This window comes from Marmota marmota, unplaced genomic scaffold, assembly GCF_001458135.2.
Source record: "Marmota marmota marmota unplaced genomic scaffold, marMar, whole genome shotgun sequence".
In the NCBI taxonomy this organism is placed as follows: Eukaryota; Metazoa; Chordata; class Mammalia; order Rodentia; family Sciuridae; genus Marmota; species Marmota marmota.
Genome location: NW_025999932.1, coordinates 37,049,006 through 37,071,528, shown reverse-complemented (window position 1 = coordinate 37,071,528; position 22,523 = coordinate 37,049,006). Strand labels below are relative to the sequence as shown.

At 31.0% G+C, this 22,523-nt stretch overlaps 1 long non-coding RNA gene and 1 other non-coding gene across 7 annotated transcripts in view; both read right to left on the bottom strand.

Annotated features, from left to right (window-relative positions):
• LOC107141018 overlaps positions 1-22,523 on the bottom strand; it is a 98,721-nt gene that overhangs the window by 72,556 nt on the left and 3,642 nt on the right. For all 6 annotated transcript variants that reach the window (XR_007346769.1, XR_007346768.1, XR_007346770.1 and 3 more), the window contains exons 2-3: positions 17,512-17,606; positions 10,096-10,161 (exon numbers count right to left, since the gene is read on the bottom strand). This is a non-coding gene — a long non-coding RNA (uncharacterized LOC107141018). The remainder of the gene's footprint in view (positions 1-10,095; positions 10,162-17,511; positions 17,607-22,523) is intronic.
• Trnag-gcc lies at positions 2,935-3,007 on the bottom strand. Its single transcript has one exon. It is a non-coding gene; the product is annotated as a tRNA-Gly (tRNA).

The following is a 22,523-nucleotide window of genomic DNA, read 5'->3' as shown; positions in this document are numbered from 1 at the left end:
TTCTATTTTAAATCTGAAACAGATTCTAAGTTGAAAGCCTGATAAATTTATATTACTAGAATTATTCCCACAAGAAAATATGAAAGAAAATATGAAAATTTTTTATTTAAACGTAAGAGCACATTGAAAGATTCAGTGAAAGAATTCCAGGTAAACAGAGAAGGTACATATCTCTTTCTTTTTGCTCAACAGCAACAATAATCTCCTAGAGTGGTTAAGGTTTGCTTTTTCCTTTCCAATTATTTTCTATCTACCAGCTATCAAAGTTGATCTTATTCTATGACTTCAAGAAGGGGCCACTTTAGTAAATTAACATTTCTTTTGAATCAAGTTTAGACTGTTTCTATGGCACATGGATATCCATATGCTAATACTATTTTGAGGTCTAATTAAACTATGACAATTTTAACTATCAAGGCATTTTATTTCATTACCCTATTACAAAATTCAAAGCTTTAGTAAATATCCAAGTAAATAAAATTTACAGAAGGCCGATTAAAATTTGTTTTTGCTTTACTTTTGCTTCTTGGATATAATTACTTAAAAACACAGACTACATTTAATAAGAGAAGATTCCTTTAAAACTTAGTGTCAAGATCAGACATGCAATAAAACAGTATTCATATATGATCCAAGAATACAGTTTATAATCTTAAAAACCAAGTTTTTGAATTTAAGTGGATTTAAGGTTTATTTTAGCTGGGGATGTGGTTCAGAGTATTTTCTAAGCATGTATAAAGCCTAAGGCTCAAACACCAGTGGCCCTCTCCCCAATTTTGATGTGATTGAAAGTTTATACTGTTTCTACATTTCCTTTGATTTCTTCTGATGGAAAAATGAATGGGTGAACAATTATTTAACAAGTATCTATGAAGTAGATTTCAACCAAAACAATCTACTTCAGAAAGTGAGGTTAGATATATGCCCCCTAAATGTTGTTTTCCTTACGTACAAAGTTAAACTAATTAGAAGTCAAACATTTCATATATTTCTAAAAGTTTTGGTGACTCTACTCCCTAGACTTGTCTAAATTACAAATATACCATATCAATCAAGAAATGCATCATAAAAATATAATGTGCTATTAGTGCTATTAGCCACACATTTTTTTCCTTAAATACGTTTTGTCTTTTGCTCTTCTGTATTCTAATTATGAATATGTACCCATTATTCTCAGTGTTTACCCTGTGTCAATTGATAGGTAACAGACAGATATGAGCTGCGGGAAAGTGAGGTTAAAAGTATAATTTTATATAGTATGGGCCTATTGTGCTGAACCCTTTCCCCATGCTTGCCTTTGAAAAGTAATTTACTTGGGACCACTGTGAACTTGTCCTGGCTTAAATCAATAGGATTTGTTACATTTTCAGAAAACAACCTATTATCTGCAGGAGAAATGCAGGCCAGAAGACTCTTCCTAGTCAGTAAGAACACCACAAATCCCCTGAAGGCGGGCATTTTGTGACCTTTACACCATCCAAAGATTCAAGGACTAAGGAAGAAAGAATTTCACAGGTTTGGGCTCCTTCCTAGTCCCTGGAGTCTTCCTAATCAAATCAAAAGAGAGTGGGACTTTCTGGGGCCAACATCTGTATCTCCCTGATTTTAGAGGAGGGTTTCCAAATTCAGCTAATTTCAAACCAGTTATAAACCCCTGGTTATATAAAAAATTTGCCATCCGGCTAGAGATATAATCAGTTGGTAGAGTGTTTGCCTCGCATGCACAAGGCCCTGGATTCAATCCCAGTGCCACAAAAAATAAACAAAAAAAGAGCCAGAATTAATCTTGTCAGGCGTAGTGGTGCACGCCTGTAATCCCAACAGCTCTGGGAAGCTGAGGCTGGAGGATCAAGAGTTCAAAGCCAGCCTGGCAATGATGAGGCACTAAACAACACAGGGAGACTCTGTCTCTAAATAAAATACAAATAGGGCTGGGGATGTGGCTCAGTGGTCACTGGCCCTGAGGTCCTGGTACCAGGAAAAAAATAAAATAAAAAATTGCAGTTCCTTCTGGAGATAATGGTGGGCTACTCAGTGGCCCATCCTGTATGTTTACCTCTCTTATCTCAATCTCAATGTCCCAAATAAACTGATGCTTGTTTCTTGAGCAGTTGTTCTTGACAGATCTCAAAGATTGGGTGGTCTTTAGGATCCCGAGCCCACTTTGGGTCTGCAGTTTGCTCTCACAGCAATTTTTTTTTTTTTTTTTTTTGGAACTGTGGCTCCAGCCCATGAATCTGGAATATTACACTGCATTACCAACTCTCTTGTAATCAATCATCCAGTAAAACCAATTGATTATTTGCAATCTCAATTCATCTATTTCTTTGCTGTTTTTAATTTTACACCTTAAAATTAGGCCTAAGTACCTTATACCTACAATCACATTTCAACTAGACTTCCTATGTTTAGTTAATAAACTTCCTTAGTAGAGTCTCTACTTTTCTGAGTATTAATGTCTATACTAGGATCTATCTATTATTTCCTATTTCTTTCCAATGGAAACACACTACCATTCTAGTTAAAGGCTCTCTTTTAAGAAATATGACAACCAAATACAGTATGTAGACCTTTCTGAAACAATCAGAAATTTTAACAGGAACTGGATATTTAAATAAGGGCTTAATATGTGAGTGTGTTGACAAGTATGGTGGTTATATGTTTAAGAAAAAAGGTCCCTATATTAATGAGAAGTTAATGAAATATTTATGAGAGGACAAAAGATTGATTAAGCATGGTCATCCTGGTCACTAGGTAAGAATGAAATTGGAAGAAATAAATCAGTGATCATTTGGTTGCAGTTATTATCCTCTTTCAGTTTGTGATTTGTCAAAGCTACCCCTGAAGAACTGAGGTGTTTATACAACAAAATTATTATTTTTTAAATAATGATTTTTAAAAAATTGTTGATGGACCTTTATTTTACATATTTGTATGTGGTGCTGAGATTCGAACTCAGTGCCTCTTACATGGCAGGCAAGTGCTCTACCACTGAGCCACAACCCCAGCAGGAACAAAATTATTTTCTAATTCTTTTCCCCTCTAAACTGAATATACTTACCAGATCTTTGACTCTTCACTAAAGCTACTGCTGGAGGCTAAAGTATTCACTACTCCCATTTCCATTGTTTCTTTTTGTTATTGTTGTTACCAGGGATTAAACCCCAGGGAGCTTAACCACTGACCCACATCCCCCCAGTCCTTTTAATCTTTTGAGACAGGGTCTCACTAAATTGATGAGGCTGGCTTGGAACTTGAAAACCTCCTGCCTCAGCTTCCTGAACCACTGGGATTACAGCTCGCTTTCCATTTACACCTACTTTTAAGGACAATTTGTCTATTTTTTTCCCAGTGGATTTTCACCTCAACTTTTCTAGCTGATGCTGAATTGTCTATTAGCTAATAAATTTTGAATATAGACAGTTGTTCTCGGTATTACTATGTTGGGTAAGTAACTGAACTAGTATATGGCCAGTTGTTTCCTGGTGTGGTCCATGTCATTTCTCTATTTCTGTATCTTAGTCCACTGGAAATACTGTGCCTCTATTCCTTAAAATCTCTGCTTTTGAGTTTACTGATTAAAAGAAAAGCTATGGAAAGAGTCCTAATGATTAGATGTAGAACCAAAGGAAAGAGCTACTAAGAAAAAAGAAAAACAAAAAGAAAACAATACCATTCAGTTCTTGGTCTTTATCTTAATATAACAGTCATAGTTTCAAGTCTTGTGGTTTACATTCTAGGCTGTGAACAGTTAATTATTATTTACTGGATTTTGATATAGCTCAACTTTCCATTCCAATGCTATTGTGAAAAAAAAATTCATTTTGAAAGGTGAGACACCAAGATAATTGTCTTTAGAAGTCAACTTGAATATAGACCTGAGTAGAATCTTTACTTTCAGTTTTCTTTCTATAATACAAAGCAGAATTTAATACAATTATAGTAAAACACAAATTATATTTTTACCCCTCTGTAAATAATTTACAATTCTAATTTTGTTTCCATTAACATTCTTTTGTTTAGACATATTTACTTTCTTTCTTATAAGTGCTCTAGAATCAGCTCATATAGTTTATATAAAGCATTACTAGATTTAACATTCAGAAATTTTAGACATGCTGCCTAAACTATATAATCATCCTGACTATATTAGAACCATTGGTCAATTTCTACATTTTAAAACTTATTATCAATATAATAAGCAACAGACATAGTTTATTGAGGCAGCAATTCAGAACAGTGAATCTCAAGCCAAAAGACATATGATGGAATTCACCCTTGTGAATTCCTATCTTGGTTAAGTTATTTCAATATATAAACCTTCTGGTTCCTCTTCTGAAAACTGGGGCAATTAATGTCTACTTCATAACTCTGTCATTTAGATTGTTTAATCAATCACAAACTTACAGAAGCATATCTAGTAGTGAATATATGTGTTTATTAAATGTCTGCCAAATCTAGATTTTATAGTATGATTTGAAATTTCTGACAAACTTAAGTGTTTTAGTGGACTGCAGCAGTTCAACATGAAGCAACAAAGTTAATGATAAAGAAAAACCAGTGCAATCAGGCTGTGTTACCGAAGCACCTGATTCAAAAGAGATGCACCATACTTTGTACTTTGGCCAAACTGAATATACTGGACCTGGTTTTATAAACAATATTTTAAAAGGAATAACACAAAATGCAGCCAATTTAAGTGGAATATACAGGATACATATAATCTAAAATTGACGCTTATGAGAACCAGTGGAAGGAACTGGTGGGTATGTTCAGGCTAGAGAAAAGATATAAAACCTATTTTTAGAAGATTTATCTGGGATTAAATAATGAAGTTCTACACTAAGGTGAAACCTGCCCTGTTATGATAATTTTATTTTCTATCAATTATCATCAACATAAATAAAATCAATAATATTAAAGTATATTTATGGGCCTGGGTTGTAGCTCAGTGGTGGAGTACTTGCTTAGCGTGTGTGAGACCTGAGTTTCATCCTCAGCACCACATATAAATAAATAAAAAACAAAGGCCATTGACAACTAAAATAAATTAATAAATAAAAATAAAAGATAATGGCTTTCTTAATATTTCATGGCTAAAAATAAGTAAAGATCTATTTAGAGTAAAATTGACTGTTAGGGGTTGGAGATATAGCTCAGATGGTAGAATGCTTGCCTTGTATGCACAAGGCCCTGGGTTCGATCCCCAGCACCACAAAAAAACATTTGACTTTCAGAAAATTTCAGTTTATTTTTGCATTATTTAGCTTTCTGTTACCATGATAAAATACTTAAGACTTAAAGGAAAAAAAAAAAATTTTTTTTTTAATGGTTTCCATCCATGGTCTGTTGACTCTACAACGGCACAGTATATCATGGGGGAACATGTGGAAGAGGAAGCTTGTTCACCTCATAGTGGCCAAGAAACACTCAGGGAGACAGGAAGGCATCAGGGTTCCAATATTCTCTTGAAGGGCATGCCCCCAATAACACAACTTTTTCCAGTAGGCCCACCTCTTAAAGGTTCAATCATTTCCCAACAGTGCCACAGGCTTGCCATCAATTCTTCATTTAACATTTGGGTCTTTGGGTAACATTTCCACATCATAAGAACTTTATTAAGTTGTCCTATTAAAGATATGGAGGGTAAACTGCCAATTTAAAATTCTAAATAGTGAGGCACCAAATACCAGTGGCATAAAGAATCAACTTGAATAGCCAAAGGATATGAAAAACTGAAGAAAAAAAATTAATAAATTGAAATCCAGATAGTCTTTGATATTAATGTCTCCTAAACTTTTAAATGTAGGTTCTAAAATTTGACTAGTGGTAATTTGACTAGTCACTGGAAAATCATGGCATTCTTTGTAGTAAATACTATTAAATATTTCAAAACTTCATTTTCATTAATTAACTACAAATAATCTCACTATCATAGAAGATATTTTAAAGAAACTTGTTTTAATGATGTCAAGAGCTATGTAATGTTTTGAACAACTAACAATAATAAAAAAAGAAGCTTATTTTAATAACCAAAATAAGCATAAATTTATTTGCTAAAGATAAAAGGAAGAGTGAAACTGATAATTTAGGCCAAGTCAGGCCTCTAAAACATGAATATATATTTAAATTTCTTGATCAATTTATTTCTCTTTTTTACATGGAGATAAATTTAAAAACTCAAGTTTCAGAATAGTAGGTAAGGACAAGTTTACATCAAATGTCCAGGTGACTTACTGTATGTATGCACAAAGCTTGAAATCCCTATTCACTAGAGTTTATTATATTTGCATATGTAAGTTTCTATTTAAATCAGGTCTATGGTATAAAATTCTGCCTTGTTTAGTTTTCCTAAGAAAACACCCAAAATAACTTCATAAATAAGAAATTCCCTATTACTTTACTTTGAATTCATATAGAAACTGAGAAATTGTTCATAGTGGGAAAACAAAGAGTTCATTTTTACACTAAAATCAAAATTTTATGGCTCTGATTTTGCTTAAAGCAGAAATATAGCTATGATCTAAACCAAAAAGCTCAGATTTAACTCAATCATTCTGCTAAACATATACATGTCAAACGTATAAGGTTTTGAGGACAAAGAACACATGATATTTGATTAAGCACTAATTCCTAAAAATAGCAGTTATTAGAACAATGAGAAACAGTGCATACTGTAAACTTTTCCTATGTTCATAAATTAGAGAACAATATTTAACTTTAAGGACCTGTATGTATTTACTAAATTAAAAGTAATTAATCTTATCAGGTTTATATGACATCCTCTTTACCAAATGCTGATATTAGCTGGTATCCTTGTGAACACCCTTCACCACTAATCTAACTGCCAAATAAGCAATTTATTTTTTCCTTTTTGGCACATACCTTTCTCCCAGAAAACATTCCCACTTAAAACAAAAATTATTCACGATAATTAAATTTCCTCATGAGAGATGCAGACAGTGATTTATATAAGACTAAATTTCCTACACAAATGAATTAAAAATAGATTTCCAGGGGCTGGGATTATGGCTCAGCAGTAGAGCACTCACCTAGCACATGCGAGGCCCTGGGTTCAATCTTCAGCATCACATAATAATAAATAAATAAAATATATTGTGTCCAACTACAACTAAAAAAATAAATATTTTAAAAAACAGATTTCCAGTTGTCTAGTACATGATAATCATATTAAATTTTTATTGAAAGAAAAACAGATTTTATATCACTTACTCTACCATCAATTACTTACTGCCCCACTGATAAAAACATTCTGATTTTTTTTCAGTACTTCTAGTCAGTCTTATTACATTTATACTACATATAATTCAACCACTGATAGTATTTTCTAGACTGCTTTAATGACATGTTAATGTTTTATTGCTAACTTGACAACATTTCTAAACCTTATCTATTTTCCTACATGGGAAATAGTTGTCACTTTTTACTAAGATAGCTTTTGAGAGCAGGCACATTTAATGTCTCCTGAATTAAGAAGTACTTTTTCTTTATCCTTAGTACTTTATAGGACTACCAACAATGATGACATTGAATGGTGGATTGGTGGATTTTCTGCTTTATCTCTAGTTTCCCTATTTATGAAAGTCAATGTCTTTAAGATCTTTTTTTTTTTTAAGATTTATGTATCCAAAAATGCAATATAAAGAATAAAAATAGTTCAAAATGGAAAAAGTGAAGAAAAAGAAAAGGTAAAACTATTTCTGAGTTTTTTGTTAGCCATCAAAATTTTAAATCTTTCATCCAAAATCACACTTGAAAAATATACCATCTCTTTACTTAATTTGGAAAAAATGAATCCAATATATTATCCTTATTTAATTATGACAGTATTTAATATATGAATGCTACTATGCCACATTTTTTGGGCACAAATTTCACAAATAAATAAAAATCATTCATTTATAAAAATCACTGGTTGTGGCTTAGTGGTAGAACGCTCGCCTAACACGTGTGGCACTGAGTTCGATCCTCAGTACCACATAAAAAAAAATAAATAAATAAAGGTATTGTTTCTAACTACAACTAAAAAATAAATATTAAAAAAAAAAATCACTCTCTAAAAGCAACTATGCCATTAAAATAAACACTAAAAAGAGAAATGGAGACAAACACACTTAACATATGATCATTATAGACCTATTTTTCTGGGTATTATTTAATTGGAAATATTATCATTTTAGAATCTATGATTTAGTGGAATTCCAGGAATACTACCTACAGAAAGCATTCCAATGATGAATAATGCAAATGACATATTAAAAGTGTTGGAGAAGAGCCAAATCAGGCTGTTTGCTTAGAAATTTATAAAGGAGATGAAATGGGGTTAAAAAATGACATCTGGGGGCTGGGTTTGTGGCTCAGTGGTAGAGTGCTTGCCTTGCATGCATGAGGCACTGGGTTTGATCCTCAGCACCACATAAGAATAAATAAAATAAAGATATTGTGTGCATCTATAACTAAAAAAAATATTTTTTTAAAAAAGTATATGACATCTGTGCTTATAAGTCAGTCAAGAAGATAAATGATACCTCTTTCTTTTTTATTCTGGAAATTGAATTCAGAGGTGCTTTGCAACAGCTATATTTGCAGTACTTTTATTTTTTGAGACAGGGTTTTGCTAAATTGTTGAGGGTCTTGCTAAGTTGCTAAGGCTGGCCTTGAATTTGTGATCCTCCTGCCTTAGACTCATGAGTTGTTAGAATTACAGGTGTGTGCCACTGTATCCAGCTTCTCTCTTTTTGAAAAGTGGACTCTTCTCCAGTCTACAGTATAAGCGCAATATCAATAAAAAATATTTCTTTTTCTAAGAGGTAAGTTGAAGAAAGGCTATACTGGCTTCTAAGGGACCAATTAATGAACCCAAGCCTGGCTTACACAGAATTCTTTAGGGATTTGCGAATATTCCCATTCTAATTTTTCAGAGATAAAAATATGAAGGGAAAAAATTAGAAAAGAAAATGACCTATGGCATTTGGCTACCTTTGCAAACTAGCCCATTATTAACTATTTTCATATTTAAATGACCCTTTCTCCCCCAAGAACTCTCACTACTTATGAGTCGAATGGCCAATCTTTTATGACCAAAAGGTTACCTACCAACAAACATGTGATCCGAGCTACCAATGCAATGTGTGAGATAATGTAAGGGAAGCATCTGAAGCACTAGTTTTCATTTAAAAAGGCCATGTCTCAACACCATCAGGAACAAGAACAGAAACAGTTTAAGATTTCTTTAGAGATAGAGTTAGCTCAAGGAATGGATAGAAATGAATCTTTTTGGTAACTCATTTTAGGGTATGAAATACTTTTAGGAAGTAAGCATCTGTGTATTTAACATGACTTTGATCTATGAGTTTTTCTAGATATATGATTTTAGCTAGCCTGTTAGAATTATAAAATTTATAAATTCTCAAAAATTAAATGAATCAGGAGAAAAATGTTTCTTATTCTAAGAAAGAGGAGTACAAATGCATATATGAAAGGAAGAAAAAGGGACTGCTTTCCGGTGTTTACTCCTTCCTGAAGTTTTAATAGCAAAATGTAAAGCTCCGAACAAAAAAGTCTCAAGTGTAATTGAATGCAATGTAAGAACAAATTTAAAAAAATTTCAAGTGAAGAGGCTATTCTCTCAATTTATAAAATCATAAGATCAATAAACCTGGATAATGACAATAAAAAAGACCACTACTTAAGGCTGGGATTGTGACTCAGTGATATAGCGCTTGCCTAGCACATGTGAGGCACTGGGGGTTGATCCCCACCACCACATAAAAATAAATATATAAAATAAAGTTATTAAAAAAACAAAAATTACTTATTTGTAAATTCCTTTGAAGGGAAAAGATTTTAAATTGTGACTCTCAGAGATGACAGAAAACTTACCCAAGGCAACAGCATTATCCTTGCTCCAAATTACATTAAACTAACATCAACCTTAATGTGTAGAGGACTAAGGGGGAGAGTAAAAAGTAAACATTCTAGGATGAATAGAAAAAAAGGATCAGAAACAAACCTAAATATGATACCAAACTAACTTTTATAGCAATGGTACATGGGCTCAGAATTAATACTCACAAGGTAAGAATTCCTGGGCTAGTAGGGAGCTGTTTTATTGTAGTCTTCATTTTGTCATTATTAAACCTAGGAAAAAAATAAGAGTAAACTTTAAAAATTTGATCACAGAAATTAGAACATTTAACTGACATTGTTGACAGTCATTGTTTTCTGAACACTTAACTGAGGTTAACAGTCATTGTTTTCTGATCTTCTTATATCAGAGAAAAATCAGATTATAAATACCCAGCAGCAACATTCTCTATTTCAATCCCATGCACTGTAATTAGTTTTTAAAATTTGCTTTTTTATTACTTTACCTTTTAGAAGTTTAAAAGTCAAAGTCTAACTTAGAGCATGATGAGCTTCTGGAGGAGATCATATAATTGCAGGTATTTTAAGTTAAGGCATGATCATATCCTGAGATTTCACACACATATTTGCAAAATCTACAGTCTATATATTGCCAATTCAAGAATTATATTGTTATGTAATATATAAGTAGACTATAAATACAAAACTAGGAAGTTTTGTATTTATACTCTATTTAAGTAAGCTGGAAACTGAAAATATATTATGATGCTATGAGTAAAACTAAAGAAAATATAGTTGTTAAATTGCCTAGATCAAAGAGTAAATGAAAGGGTAATGATAAGAAGAAATTGTTTCCATGGTGTATTTACTTGCCATTGTTTCCTAAGATGTAACCCCTACTTGATTTTTTTTTTTTTGTACTGGGGATTGAACTCAAGGGCCCTTTACCACTGAGCCACATCACCAGCCCTATTTTGTATTTTATTTAACAACAGGGTCTCACCGAGTTGGTTAGCACCTCGTCTTTGAGAGGCTGGCTTTGAACTTGAAAACTGCTGGGATTACAGGCGTGAGCCATCATGCCTGGCCCAACTTAATTTTGATATATCTCCTATGCATGTTTTTGTACTATTACTACAAATTCTGCTCCTTAAAAGCTTATATACATGGCGTCATATGGACGTCTAATCTTTTATATAAAAGATACTATTACCTACTTTTCACCAAAAAGTGAGTTTTATAATCCTTTCTTTTGAAATACACCTTATTTAGAGACAGGGTCTCACTGAGTTGGTTAGCACCAATCAATAATGTTATACTGAATATAACTTCTCCATAAAGTAGTTTTTGTTTGTGTAAGAAGGTTATCTATGATGATACACATAGCTCTAATTTTAATAGCTATATAGTTCACTATGAGACTGTGTCATAATTTACCATTCTCTTGTTGCTTAGTATTTTTACTGGTTTCAAAAATTTTTTTCTTATAAAACATAAATAAGATTCTTCTTTTTCCATGTGTCTGAGTTTATCTAGAGAATCTAGGAATGTATTGAGTTCAAGTCTACTGTATTTTCAACTTTACTATAGGATATAATTAAATTCTTCCACAATAGCATATGAAAAGTTCTCCTTTTCATATATTTACAACACTTGACAGTACATTTAAGAAAAACAGCTACTATCTATATGAATATTTAAAAAATTCTTTTATGTGATCAATTCCTTCATCTAATATATATCTTACATAAGAATACTAAAAATTCCAAACAAATATAATAGACTAAAATTTGGCCAGAGGCACTTGCAAAAAAATAAGGCTCAGATAATGTGTTTTTCCTCATGATTGAGGAAATACCAATACTATTGTTACAAAAATGATTATTAATTAAATACTGAGCTTAGTCAGATCCAAAATGACCAAAGAGGAAAAAATGCAAGAGAAGTAAATGGTTTATTGGTGTGGATAGTCCTCCCCCTTTCATTTCGGGAAGTGTTTCTCACGTAATACTCCTAAAAAGAAGAAAAAGCTCTCTTTAAGCTTGTAAAACCCACAAATTCCTGAGCCCAGATCTGCCAGAGGTTCTGATATAGCAGGTCTGGAAAAATGCTTTATTTCAAGTTATTCTGGTACAGGTGGTCCACACACATTAAGGTATAACTAATGGGAAAAAAAAAGGTGTATTTCAAAATAAAGGATTACATAACTCACTTTTTGGTGAAAAGTAGGCAATAGTAACTAATATGTTCTCTGTTACATAGACATATTTTAAAAAAGCTACTCTAGCACTAACTCAGGAGGGAAAAAAAAAGAAAATCTCAATTTATGATTGAATATGCTTGACTTCACAGTGCCAGAATAGACTGTGAGCTCATTAATTATTTCAGTTAAATAAGCACATCCTGACAGAAGTTTTTTGGTACTAATACCAGAGAAATAATATTCTGAGTTTACTATTATTGGCAAAAGAAAACATTAAGAGTGGGTATGATTAGGGGGGGCTGGGATGTGGCTCAAGCGGTAGCGCGCTCGCCTGGCATGCGTGCGGCCCGGGTTCGATCCTCAGCACCACATACAAACAAAGATGTTGTGTCCGCCGAAAACTAAAAATAAATAAATAAATATTAAAAAAAAAAAAAAAAGAGTGGGTATGATTAGGAATGATTTAAAAAACAAAACCAAAACTTTATTTTATTTATTGTTATGTGGTGCTGAGGCTTGAACCCAGTGCCTTGCACATGTTAGGCGAGCGCTCTACCGCTAAGCCCTAGCCCCAGCCCCAGCCCCTGATCAGGAATGATTTTAATGAAGATGACCAGGAAGAAATTATGGTTACTTTAAAAAAATAATTCTATTGCACATGGCAGGCTTCAAATTGGGACATTAGGCTTTTACACTAAGACAAAATGTTACCTGTAGTTTCCTACCAACAATTTTACAAGTGAAATCAGAACCTTAATAGAAGTCCAATATTTATTTTCTTCCAACTATAATCTATTGGAACAATTTAGATATAAAAAAGGAAAAAATATTTTAATATTTAGGTTAAGGAAGGTGTGACTTTGTACAAATTCAAATTGTAAAATTGAGAACACCTTTTTATATTATTTGAAATTAAATTTAGATTTAATAAAAAAGATTTAGAATATAGCATGACATTATTGTAATAATGAGAAATAGCAAACCCTGTAATAGAAATAGAAAAATTTAATAATGAGAAAAAATAAGACAAGTTTTCACCTGTGGTCTGCCTTGTATCTAGTTATTTACAACATTAAGTAATGTAGGATTTTTTTTAAATTATAGCAAAATCAATAAGAATTCAACCTTGTTTAGAGTATGCTATAAAACAAAGACAACACAGGCTCAGAATATGGCCCCAAAGTGAAAGATACACCCTTGTGTGCCATAGTCAACTTTCCTTTTCTTTATCCTAAATTGTGGTATCAGCAACTAATTATTTTTTCCAGTATATCAGTTTAAAAGTGAAAACCATGAAACATACTATATATACTTCTAGAAGTCAGTATTCCATTCTAAACAAATGAAATTATCTAAATTAAAACAAAATGAACTAAACCCACATAGTAAATAGTAAAAATTAATAGCCTAAGAACTATAGCATCTTCTCTTTATGAGGCACTGGGAAGAAAATATCTTTCTGTCAAAGAATATATTCTACAAATTATATATGGGTACAGAGACAGTTGTGCCCTTCAACCTGGCCTGTAAAAAATGATGGGTGCAGGCTTCTTTGACGATCATTTCTGAATATTGATGCTATTCTGTAGAACAGCTGACAGGCAGCAGCAATCTCCTAGCCCTTGCTCCCAGCTGGAACAGACAAGAACAAGGGATGTGGTAGTAATACTTGTTTGTTCACTGTTGCTGCTTCTGCTGCTTAAGCAGCAAGTTGACAAAATTGATTGCAACTAATACAGAGAGAAAAAAACTGGTTCAGGCTAAACCTACTTACCAAGTTTGCTTATAGCACTAGACAAATTGTTTTAAGAAATATATTTTTTTTCCTTAAAAAGAGATAGAAAGTGAAGAAAAGACAAAATTCATGTTTTGGTTAGAAAGAGAATTTATAATATCTAAGGAAAAAATAAATAATAATATTCAGCTCCTTAGTTTAGATTTAACTGCTCAATTAACAAATTCTCTGAAAGAGTTTTTAGCCATTTGTCAGGGTGAATGCATAAAGAGAGTACCTTCCCTAACTATTCCCTAGGAAATAAAGTGTTCAAACTTCAATCAAGAAATGAAATTATATTTTGCTTATAAAATGCCCCTAGCTCCCTTCTAGGTACCACGTATCTAATCACCACCATATATTTGATTTTAGACACTATTAGCAAAGAATAAGTTTAGCCATAAAGATTTAACAAAAATTCCCAATTAAAAAAAAAATTTCCACAAGCAATTTACCTACTTTAAATGGGTAATATAGAACTAAAAACTTGGTAAGTACATAGCAACAAATAATGAAAAACAGAAATAGAAATATTTATTCTGTTAAATTACCTTTAAATACAATATGCTACTTATAGACCTATATATAAACTTAAGTTTAAATGAGAGTCATCTTTTAGCACCGTAAGCAATTTTTAATTCAGAAAAATATAAAGTCAAAAAAATCTGGACAATTAATATTATAAAACAAACAAATCTATACAGAATTGGCTGGCAAATTTAAATAGTAAAAAAGTATGAACAGCAATGTTTTAAATTCAGATATTTTGTAAAAAACAACAGCCAACTTCAATCTTTCATTTTTATCACAATTGAAAAGTATTTTTTCTGCTTGGCTCGGTAAGAAATATTGTTAATAGTAAATATAAATATTTCTGAAGATGACAGTCTAACAAGAAAACTGCATGTATTTATTTAGTATGAAAAGTTGTAAATAGAAAAAACTAACAAAAACTAAAGAGTTTCTTAAAATTTATTTAAAAATGGAAATGAGTTATTTTCAGAAATCGCATCTGATACTGCAAGTGTTTCCTCCAAGTGATTCTAACCACAAAAATAAGAAAGTAAAACCAACTTTAATAATATGCTAATGTAATTTTAAAAATGTAGTTTGTAGTGATGAGAACAGAAATTCTACCTCAAAATGATATTGAATAAAAATTTAAAACCCTCACATTAATTAAATGTTTCCTTTTAAAAAATGCTGATCAGAAAATATTAATTTTGATACATTAGGTCTTATTTGAAGACAAACAATAGAAATAGGTTACGGGTGTTATTTGCAAAAACACACAAAAATACATACAAAACTGGTTCAATAAACATTTAAAAAATTTTAAACTAAAAAAGGTAATTATATCTATTATTTCACAAATCCTCAGCAACATTCTAAAACTTTTATCAAAGAAAAATATCGTAATTGACAAATTGCTTAAAATATTTTATATTTATACATCACAAATAATGAATAATTCCAAGTTCCTTCATCTGTAGATATATTAAATTACATCTAGTTTATTCAAATATTCTAAAAAAACTTTTTCAGTAAGACAGAAAGAGTGACAGTATAACTGTATTTTACAATGAATAATTTTTTATTGAAAGTGAATTTTATTTAAATTCCTTAGGCATTTAACCAAAAGTTTAAATAAATATTGTACAAATGAGATACAAATCTGTCACTGAAAAAAAAAATAAATTAACACAATAAATTTCTTCACCCAAATTCTGACATAATGAACTACATCTAAGCTTAATTAGATAATCAGATTTGCCAAATCACAACAGTCCAAGTTTTAAAGGGGTGGTTAGGAGAGACTCATTCACACATAAGAGTAAAAGCCAATTTTTATTAACTGCCTTCTAAAGTAACACATACTACTAATTAGGTTAAAGTTCCTTACCCTGTGAAAAGTAACCAAATATAATAAAATGGTTAATATCTACATTGATGCTTTTAATATTAAATTGTTTAAAAAGCTTATTAGTTTATAAGACAGAGTATGTAACCGTAGAGAGAATAATGATGATGCTGAATTGTTGTGTCCAAATAATAAGTTCTGACACTTTCAAAGATCACAATTCAAATTCTTTAAATTAGGAACAACTCTGTGATTTATATCTTTATCTACAATACAAACTCATATACTGTTGCTTTTCCTGCAACTCATTAAAGCCATGTCAAAGATTATGGATTGAAAATAACAAATTAAACTGGTATCTTTTTCAAATACTCAGATAAACATATTTTTCAGTTTCATCTTTATTCTCTCTAACCTGGAAAACACTGGTTAAGTGAGATGGGAAAATTTTATTTCTATTTGTCCAATTAAAAATGAACTGCTTCTTTATAATATTCTAAAACCAAAGGTATGAAGACATTCTTTATTTTTTATTTATTTATCTCCAACAACCACCTTACAGTATGATGCCACCAATATAAAAGTACCAGAACTTCTAAACTGATTTCTATTAAAATGAGACATTTTATTTATTCTGTTAATATTCACATTGAATTTTCTAACATCTAATAATACAAAAAATCAAATTTCAGTTTTTGGTATTTTGATAAGAATTACAATGTTCTAACTTTCTTAAACACATCAGAGAATGTTTTAAAATTTTTACACTGTTTAAATTTGAAGCAGTTCTATGATCATAATCATAATTAACTTACTCTAAGACCAAATTACTTTTTCTTATAAAAACAAACTTTTGGGATTTCTTGTATCTGAAGTGTATAAAGTAAATACTTTTTACATGAAAAAATTTAAAGAAAAATTGTAGTATGTTGTATTTTAGCAACTATTTAGCAAATAGCATAAAAAAAAAAATATATATATATATAAAAGAACTAACCAAGTAATACTTAGTAAAACTGTTCAGTAAGTTCATTTTCACTATACCAGGTTACCATTTAGATAACAAAATTGCATTAGCTAAATACTATATGAATTTTTCAACTAACAGTGTAAAAATAAAAAATAAATATGCCAGAAAAATGGTTCTGGGATAAAGTATTTTGGAGGTTAAGACAAAAGTCATTGGAGGTCTAGGTATTCTACAATTTTATTAAAGAGGTTGCAACTTTTTATATGAACAACTAATAATCAGAGTATGAGTAAGATACTAGTTTCTGCTTAAGAAAGTGAGTTTTTCAGTTTCAGCCAAATTGATACTTTTGATTAGGATAGTACTTGGAAATTTTAAATTCTCTTATTTAAAATATTCTCATTAATCTTATCTAAATTTGTGGACTCTACCTACCTCTCTACCTGTTAAAAAAGCCAAGCACCAAACTTCATTAGACTTAAACCCTCCATTTTATAAAAAAAGTCTACTACATATTTAATTATTATACACACTGTAATAATACTCTTTAGAAAAAAAGTTATTATATATACTTATCTTGGGAATAAATAAAAGAATTAGATCTTAATACAATACCATGAGAATATAATCTATATTAAAAAATCTGGAGTTTTAATAAGCAAGACAACTTAATATGGGTCACTTCACACAATAATTTCTTTTAATTCTTTATTTACTGATTTTAGTTTACCCCAAAGTTTCAATGTTACCAATTGACAAGTCCAATTACATTGCAAATATATAAAATTATATGCTTTTAAAATATGTTATTATACCTTAATCTCCTATCATGTTCCAAAGCATTATGTGTGTATTCAATCAAAGAAGTTAGATTGTTTTCCAGAATTGGCTCTCTCCTAAAGGTCAAAACCTGCAATAAAAATGTCATGTATTATAGCATGAAGACATTGAACAGATTTGTTTCCTTCAGTTCCACAACAGATCCCTGAACACAAAGGTAAAGTTTTCAAAATGACCCCAATCCTGCCAATGTTCAAAGAAGTCCCAATAGGAAAATGATATTTTTAAAACAGAAATAACTTGATTATAAACACCTGTGATATGCTTTATCATCTGAAGCCTCTTCAAACAAGTCAGATTAATATGTTTCTGCTTTCATTTCTCTTTAGGGCATTCACTTTCAAAGAGGTGTGAATGAGTTTATGTATATAGATATCTGTGAAGGACTGGTAAAGGGAGACTTTTTAAGGAATAAAATCAGAAATATAGTTTGTGTTTCTAAAACTCAAAATCCACACAATTTAAAAAATTACTAAGACATAGGGACAAAAGTTAACTACCTTTTCCCTCAAATCATCAAATGTATTAATAATTATTGAAAGTGCCATTATGTTAAATTTTAGTCTTTTGCCAAACCTAAGCGAATAATAACATTTCCAAACATTTCAATACATTACAGTTTTAACAGATTGAAATTTAGAATTTATTTTAAAAATAAACAAATATTTATAATAGATGGACCACTTCTAGATCACATAGTTTTTAATGTTTCCAAGTATAAATGAGATGTAACAATGTATATAAGTAGTTTGTGATTTTGTTGCACCTTTCTGAATCTTAATGAGTAAGAGGCAATTTCTACATAGTATTAGAGATAGTTTTCTATATTTGAGTACTCTTAAAAATTAAGGTATCTTAAGTTTAGAAATTATAGAAGGAAAATAATAAAAACCTAAATGTTAAATTTTAAACAGTGTAATATAAGTTTTTAAATAGTAGTGAAACAAAAAAATACTAGATAATAAGGAACAAAAGAGGTTTGGATATAAAGATAAATTTTGAACCAAATGTGTGTGATTAAAAAAAGGTGATTATTAAAAAAAATCTTCAAATAGTAAAATTCAAATCTATTACAGCTTATTATTTATATTTAGAAACAACTATAAGTCTTTTCAGTGCAAACATTCTTTAGTCAAATGACAGATTAAGTAAAAGTGTATTAAATTTCTCATAACTCAATACGAAATAATTAAGTATAAAACTCCAATATGTATGTATGTATTTAATATATTGATTCCATTGTTTGAAACTTCTTTTTCTAAAAGGAAGAGCCTTTAAATCATTTCTAATTCAGGAAAAACAAAAACAAAAAAAATCCTAGCCCCTTCCCATATCCCCTACCACCGTCATTTATACAAGCAAACAATCAGGTGATATATTCACAAATATTAGTAATATGATATTCTAAAATTAATGTTGTGACTTTTATTAAGACAACCACTTTAAAATTCATTTAATACTGTTACCTGTTACTTCTTAAAATTAAATTCTCAATCTCACTTTCAATACTTATTTGAAATACAGTAGTATTTTATTACTGATTTCCTCTGGCCTTATGAGATTTGGGGCAACAAAATTTTAAAGAGTCGTAAGTTTTAGTTCTACTTATAGGCCAAAATTAGTTGCAAAGCACAAGCCTAAGTTTGCTCAATTAAAAAAAAAAAAAAAGACAAAACTATATCTATATTTTGATAATTCTTTCTAAGATGTATGTTCTAGTTATAATTAGACCAATAACCTGTTTCTCCTAAAAGGGGTTAAAAAGAAATCAATGTGGGAATTAAATGTCATTAAACAAAAGAAAAAAAAAAAAGCAAGAGCCATTTTGGGTCAGTACTATTTTAAAATTAGAGACAAATTTACAATGTAATTGGTGAAAGCTTATGTGTCATATATCAGAAATACCTAATATCTCTGGGGAATTTTTTTCTTTTTGTAAACCAAAATCAACTGACCAATATTTTTGGATTGAAGTATTTTGTGACATTATGAATAGTTACTAAATACTAATAAATAAATAAATAAATAAAATATACACAAGACTTCATAAAACAAAACATAATACACAAAACATGACAGAAACAAGGGATCCAAAATATTACAACTACTTTGCAATTTTCATCCTTACTTGTCAATCCTGATAAACATTAAAACTGATATTAATCTGATTAGAAAACATGTAGTGTTACATACAAATACCTGAGGCTACATTTTGTAAACACACAATGAAGACAAATTAACAGCATTAAAAAAAAAAAGTCTAAAGTTAGACTTTTACTTGAATTTTTAAAAAAACAGTATATAAATGGCAAATAAATGAAACAGGAAGGCTGGTACCTTTTCTTGGTCCCTTCTCCCCACAGTATGTAAATCTAGTATTGAAAAAAAGATGAGCTATTGTAGCAGTACCATTTTCCATCATTTTTTCCTATGGTAACAAATGATTTTTGTATTTCTTACAATAGCACACGCACACATACAGAACTATCTTTTTATAGAGAAAAGGGATAACTGCATATAAACATTAAAAATACATACCAGTTGGAACTCATACGTACATGTTCACAAATCTAAAACTAAAATCTTCCTCTTATCTAACATCACAAGAAGGGAAAATACTTCAAAGGCTGTGAATTTTAGTTAGGCACTAGTGTGTTCTAAAGCTTTAAGTATTTTAAAGAAAAGAATCCATCACTTATTTTAAAACCAAACAAAACAATCTTTCACTCATCATCCTCAAAATAAACAAAATCCCATAAACCAAATCACTAAAAAAATTAAGTGGCTAAACTTAATCAGACTGGTGGAATTTAAAACCTCCGCCCACCCCAAAACACTCTACCAGTCACAATATTTGAATGAAAATTAAAATAAAAAAGCAGTAAAAAGTAAAACCTACCAGTCCTGGGTGATATAATTATATTTAAAACAGAAATGACATCTACAATTTCATTAAATCCAATTTTATAGAGGATAATTAATTCTTTTTATGAAATTTTCATGAAATGATCCAAAATAAACAGCTTTGAAAAAAGGTAATGAATATGGATGCATTCAGTTATCACAATTATTAATAGCATGATCAGTAAACTCAGCTACACCACTTATTAATGTAAATTATATTTAAAGTCCTACAGAGATTTGTCATGTTTTCATTTTAATATTTTCTAACAATACATATTTTGAAAATGCAAACTCTAAATTTCAACTACTATTCATAAAATTATATAAATGTCTGTTAAATTTTTTTAAATTCTCTTTAAAAACATCTACAACTGTTTATCAGCGAGTGTATTGCTTTTCTTTGAAAAACCACACAGACTCTTATCAAGATGCAATTAAATGGAATGACAAGTTTGGTAATAAATAGAAATATGTTGATGGCTGCCTCCAGCAACATTAAACAAAATCAACTGAAAACCAACCAAATAAAAACAACCACACTGCTGCATATATTTCTTTGTAATGAATTTATCAATGGAATGCAATAACATACGCACCTGTACATACTTACCTGTTGTATTATCTAACCTAAGAAACATTAATGTCTTGTAAATTAAAAATTTAAGTCTTCTACAATGGCTGGATTAGCTAAACATATATATATTAAAACAGAAGTTAAAAGTTTTAAAAATATAGCCAATTCTTATGGGAAATGTGGAAAAGATCATGTAGCATTTTAAAAAAATTAGTTTTTTCATCAAAATAAAAGAAACGATTCTCCCGTCATCTGCATCCAACAATTACAAGTAGTTTAACATGAAACTTTTTTATCAAAAGAAAAAAAACCCCAACACCACAAAAACCTAAATCCTTCACTCAGTTTTTAACCAATAAAAAACAGGGGCAAATATATGTCTTGCAATTTCTGTCAGCAGAAATTCAGTTTTGCGAAAATAGCCTCTTCAGTTTTACTTTTCATATACATTTCAGAGCCATCCGAAAGCCTTTATGGGAGAAGAAAATATTAAGCACCAATTTTTATTTAAATTCCCCGTTTTAACGTTTTGTAAGTATTTCCATGGTTCTCCAACTAAAAGTATAATTTTTCAGTAGGTCGAGAATTATAATCCAGAGTTCAATATTCAAACCCCCCAGTCCCGCTTCCTTCCAGCCAATCAGGGGATAAGAAGTCGGGTGTTTGGGGAGCTCCGTTTAACAGTTTGAAAAACATCACATTGCTCTATCCTATTCTCCATCGGGAAAGGTTCTAAGTGAGGGCGGGTCCCTAGTCTTCATTGAAATATACGAAATCAATCGTTCTATTAATTACAAAGAGGAAAACTTTAGGCTGGCGGTCCTAAAGTGACCCTGCGGTTCCCAGGAAGTTTTATTCCTCTTTGCAAATAACTGAATAGCTGCTACAAAAATCATCTCCAGAATATTTGCAACCCAGTGCGGCGCGCCCCACACGCAAAACATCACACAAGCAAAGGGTTAATCTAAGTGTGCCTCATTGTGGAAAAGGAATTCAAGATGTAATAGAATTTTTACAGAAGTTATTATCTCTAAAATATTAATAAAGTTAAAGCCGTCAATGGCTTGCTTTATTTAAGAGTTGTCGACTAGAGGTTGATAAAAACAAATACATAAGGGGGGGGGAACAGTGAAGGGAAAGACCAACAACCCCTCTCTCCTCCGCCTCAGTTCCCAAGAAAAGGTGGGGATTGCAAAATTACCGTTAAGTTGCCCTGGTAAAGAGTTTTCCGGAGAATACCAGCATGGTTTCACAGATTGCTTTTTCCCCCTTCGGATGTTTCAAGGACTGGAGAAGGAAAAAGTCTTCTAACAAGAGTGCGACTTAGAGAAGGAAATAGTCAGGAGAAGGAAATCGCTAGCTCGCAGCCCCATCTTTCATCTCACCCCGAACACCCCTCCCCCTCGAGGAAGGACAACGTCGCAAGAGTAAATAACAAAAATCCGAGCCATAAGCGAAAGTCCCAGCATCTTTGCTAGGAGCCCGCTACCACCTCCGAAGCCTGCCCCG